Here is a 4843-nt window from a genome sequence, read left to right as displayed (position 1 = left end):
TTTTGAACCCAAGCCGGTAATATTTCAAATGATTTCCGCAATGGGTCAGTTTGAGGGATTATCTTCGGATAATCCGCACTCTCATTTAAAATCTTTTATAGAAATGACGGATCATTTTAAAATTCATGGAGTCACACAATAAGCCTTACGCTTGTCACTTTTCCTTTACACATTAAAGGATAGAGCTAGAGCATGGCTAAATTCTCAACCACCAAACTCAATCCTTACTTGGAATTATTTGGCGGAAAAATTACTAAAAAAATACTTTCCTCCGACGAGGAATGTAAAAATTGGAAATGAAATTATGATGTTTCGCCAAGAAGAAGATGAAGCAGTATCGAATGCATGGGAGAGATTCAAGGAACTTCTACTGAAGTGTCCTCATCATGGAATCCCTCATTGTATTCAATTGGAAACTTTTTATAATGGACTTTCCAGTGCCGCTAGAATTATTCTTGACGCAACGGCCAGTGGCACTTTCACAGCTAAAACATATAACGAGGGATATGATATCTTGGAGCGAATTTCTAATAATAATACTGAATGGTCTAACCCTCATGCTGTTGTTTCTAAATCTACCTCGGGAATTCATGAACTTGACGTCATTTCTTCCTTGAATGCCCAAATTGTAGCTTTAACTAATTTGATTAAAAAAATTTAAACTTGAGTGGGGAAAAGAGTCAAGTTCAATCCATAATGTCAAATTCATCCATGACTGAATCTTGTGTTTTCTGTGGTGAAAATCATTCTTATGAGTTTTACCCCGGAAACCCCATTTCGGTAAATTATGTTGGGAGCCATGCTAGAAATAGCCCATTTTCTCCCACATACAATCCAAATTGGAGAAATCATCCAAATGTTTCATGGGCTGGAAACCTGGACTTCAAACCCCCAGGGCAACCAAGTCCAAAATCGACCTCCGAATCCCCCGGGATTCCATCAAGGTGGTCATCACATGCAAGGAGGTCATCACATGTACCAAAATGGGTAATCTTCACAATCACATGCACCTAGGCAACAAAATGCATCAGAGAGTAATGGTTCACTCGAATATTTACTTAAAGGTTTTATAAACCAAACCAATGCCACCTTGAGGAATTTTGAGACACAACTCGGCCAATTTGTTGTTGATGATCTCAAGAATAGACCTCAAGGAACCTTGCCTAGTGACACGGAAACACCTACGGAACATTTCAAAGCCTTAACTGTAAGAAGTGATGAGAACTTGGGAGAATCTAATAACACAAAGGAAACACCTACTGAACCGATTTGTCAAGAAAATGTTTCACATTCTTTTGACACATCAAAATTTCCAATTCTGTTTCCTCTAGCTGAAGTAACACATAATCCAGTTTCTGCCCAAAAAACAGCAGCTCTGCCTAGTTCTAGCACCACCCAGTCTCCAATTGACACTGCTCACAGTGGGCAGAAAGTGCCCACTCCCCAACAGAAAAAGATTGGTCCAACAAATTTAGATCTGAGAGATTTACCTTTTCCAAGTAGGATGAAAGCCAAAAATGTGGATGTACAGTTTAAGAAGTTCTTGGACATCTTTAAGCAACTCCACATTAACATACTTTTGGTAGAAGCTCTCGAGCAAATGCCTAGCTATGTTAAAATTTTGAAAGTCATCCTTAATAAAAAAAGAAGACTAAGTGAATTTGACAAAGGAATGTAGTGTTCTTCTTACTTGCAAAATTCCCCTAAAATTAAAAGACCCGGGAAGTTTCACCATCCCGTGCTCAATTGGAGGGAAAGAAGTAGGTCATGCCTTGTGTGACCTTGGGGCAAGTATAAATCTCATGCCTTTGTCCATCTTTAATAAATTGGGAATAGGGAAAGTCCGACCAACCACCGTGACTTTGCAACTAGCGGATAGGTCTTTGGYGTATCCAAAAGGCAAAATTGAAGWCATTTTGGTTAAAGTGGACAAATTCATTTTTCTGGCCGACTTTCTAGTGTTAGATTATGAAGCCGATAGGAATGTTTCGATCATCTTAGGAAGACCCTTTCTTGCTACAGGTAGAACATTGATTGACRTGCAAAAGGGAGAATTAACCATGAGAGTGAACGACCAACAGGTGACTTTCAATGTGTTTAAAACTCTTAAGTTAAATGGGGAAATTGAGGAYTGTTCGTCTATTTACTCAGTAGATGAAGATTTAGATMTAAGTTTGATAGACTGTGTTCACAGTGGAGACACTGTGGGTATAGCAGAAGACATTTGTGATGAAGACTTACTTGAGGATATAGCTGCCTTTGAACAGTTAGATTTTAAAGATATACCAACCCAAACCCCATCCATTGTAGAAGCACCCGACTTGGAGTTAAAACCAATTCCTTCACATCTTAAGTATGCATATCTTATGGAAGGAGAAAAATTGTCTGTAATTGTTTCTTCCAACTTAAGTAGTGAACAAGAAGAAAGGATGATAGATTTGTTGAAAGACCACAAGAAAACCTTTGGTTGGACCATAGCTGATATTAGGGGAATAAGTCCGTCWCTTTGCCAACATAAGATAATTTTGGAAGAAAATAGTGTTGGAAAGGTGCAACCTCAAAGAAGACTAAATCCCATCATGAAAGAAGTAGTTATGAAGGAATTTTGAAGTGGTTAGACGCGGATATCATATACCTCATTGCTAGTAGTGGTTGGGTAAGTCCGGTATAATGTATGCCAAAGAAAGGTGGTACCACGRTAATCACYAATGACAAAAATGAACTTATCCCAACTAGGACCATTATCGGGTGAAGAATTTGTATGGACTATAGGCAATTGAACTTAGCCACTAAGAAAGATCATTTCCCTTTACCTTTCATAGATCAAATGCTAGATAGATTGGCCGGAAAAGAATTCTATTGCTTTTTGGATGGATACTCGGGATACAATCAAATTCACATTGCACCCGAAAATCAAGAGAAAACTACTTTCACTTGTCCTTTCGAAACTTTTGCTTTCCGACGTATGCCATTTGGTTTATGTAATGAGCCGGCTACTTTCCAATGTTGCATGATGTCTATTTTCTCAGATATGATTGAGGATATCATGGAAGTTTTTATGGATGATTTTTCGGTTATTGGCACTAATTTTGAAAATTTTGAAAACTTAAAGAAAAGTTTGGAAAGATGTGAGACCCATGCAGAGTTTAGGTTCAAACCGTGCAGAGTTGCAATTCGGAAGTCCTCATTCAGAGTAAGCGGTGGGGCCTCAACATAGTGCATGAAGAGAGTGAGCTCTTTTTCAACACTTACGTGCAGAGCCTCTCTATAGCTGTGTCTGAATCAAGGAAGAAGGGTTAGAGTGACGACCTAGCACAAACAGAACCTCTATTAAAGTCTGTGTAAAGAATGAAGTCAGGTTTGACAGACACAACGGTGAATAATTTTTTTGAATTAAGACTCAGATGGTCCACAATTACAAGTTTGAAGTCCACTTTAGAGTAAGAGGTCGACGCTCAACGCAGTSCATGAAGAGATAGAGCTGTTTCTGAACACTTAAGCGCAAAACCTCTGTAAATCTCTGTATGCAGTACGGAGCCATGGTTAGATTGACAACATACCACGTGCAGAACCTCTATTGTTGTTTGTATGAAAAAGGGAAAGCTTAAACGTAACATATGAAGAGATAGAAGTTTTTCTTAACACTTATGTGCAGAGCCACTGTGTTACTCATGCAAATAAGTTTAACATTAAATCCAAAACAAAAAAATAACGAAAGCTTATAGGAAGTTACATTCACCAATTAACAGATCATTGTACAAAATAAAATCCAATCACCAAAACAATAACGAATACGAGAGACAGTGTACTTGTACACCATAACCATGAATATTGCTTCTGAAGTGGAGGAATTGTTAACGTTCTTGTAGCCGCTCCTTTTTGTTAAATTAGGAAAAAGGAAGAAAAACATAAGAAGTTCTCGATACTCCAACAAAAATTAAAAAGAAAGAAAATTCATACTTGAATTAAAAACATAAGTCTAATTGAAGGCAGAGCTTATAAATGATCTATGTTTTACATTAACTATTCAAAAGTACAATATGAGTGAAAGGAAAGTACAATGCTTGAAAGCTAAAAAAAGGCTAAGACAAGAAAATCTAGATGTTTTCAAGCCTCATGAACCTCYTAAGAAGTTATCAAACTCYAACAGATTWCRGATTGACCTTAGAACAATTTTGCATTMTTCTCTCGCTCCAGGGGTGGTATCTCTACTTCATGTAAGATGGTCTCTACGATAATTCACATAGAAAATGGCCTTTGTACATGATACACTTACCTCTTAAGTAAGAGCTCTGTCTGTCCTCGTGCTATGCAGAACCTATGATCCTGATTTTYCTGCTTCATACAGAACTGCRCWGACGATCTGCCTGTACCACGCAGCGCACCTGAATTTGCTTACATACTCATTACAGATCTGCTTTTCAACTGGCAAGAACCTCCTCGTCCAAAAATAGTTAAATACTTAAAAGCACATATAATTTTCATGAACATGAAAATCAAACATTACAGAAGTATGTACTGCAAATGAGTTTAATATCAAATCCAACACAAATAATAATGAAAACGTGTATCATAACATCTGCACCAATGCAAAAATAATTGTCCAATGAAAAATTCAATCACCAACACAATACCAAATGGGAACATCAATGTAATTGTTCATCAAAAAGAAGAATATTACTTCTCAACCTTAGGGATCTTTAATGTTTTTATAGCCGATCCTTTTCCTTCCTGATCGGCATCATACAAACTTTCAAAAAGCCGCTTCCTTTCAACTCTTTTGCTAAGCCTTCTCTCACACAACTTTTCTTCTGAATCCGGACTGTCTGCAGTGCTTTTATCA

The 4843-nt window shown here is 37.5% G+C and overlaps 1 non-coding gene across 1 annotated transcript; it reads right to left on the bottom strand.

The window, feature by feature from the left end:
* Positions 1-286: 286 nt before the first annotated feature.
* Positions 287-393, bottom strand: LOC112505007. Its single transcript, XR_003068308.1, has one exon. It is a non-coding gene; the product is annotated as a small nucleolar RNA R71 (small nucleolar RNA).
* Between the last annotated feature and the right edge of the window lie 4450 nt (positions 394-4843).

The sequence above is a fragment of the Cynara cardunculus genome, unplaced genomic scaffold, assembly GCF_001531365.2.
Source record: "Cynara cardunculus var. scolymus isolate 2C unplaced genomic scaffold, CcrdV1 Un_Scaffold_7791, whole genome shotgun sequence".
Classification (NCBI taxonomy): domain Eukaryota; kingdom Viridiplantae; phylum Streptophyta; class Magnoliopsida; order Asterales; family Asteraceae; genus Cynara; species Cynara cardunculus.
This window is presented reverse-complemented; position numbering and strand designations above follow the sequence as displayed.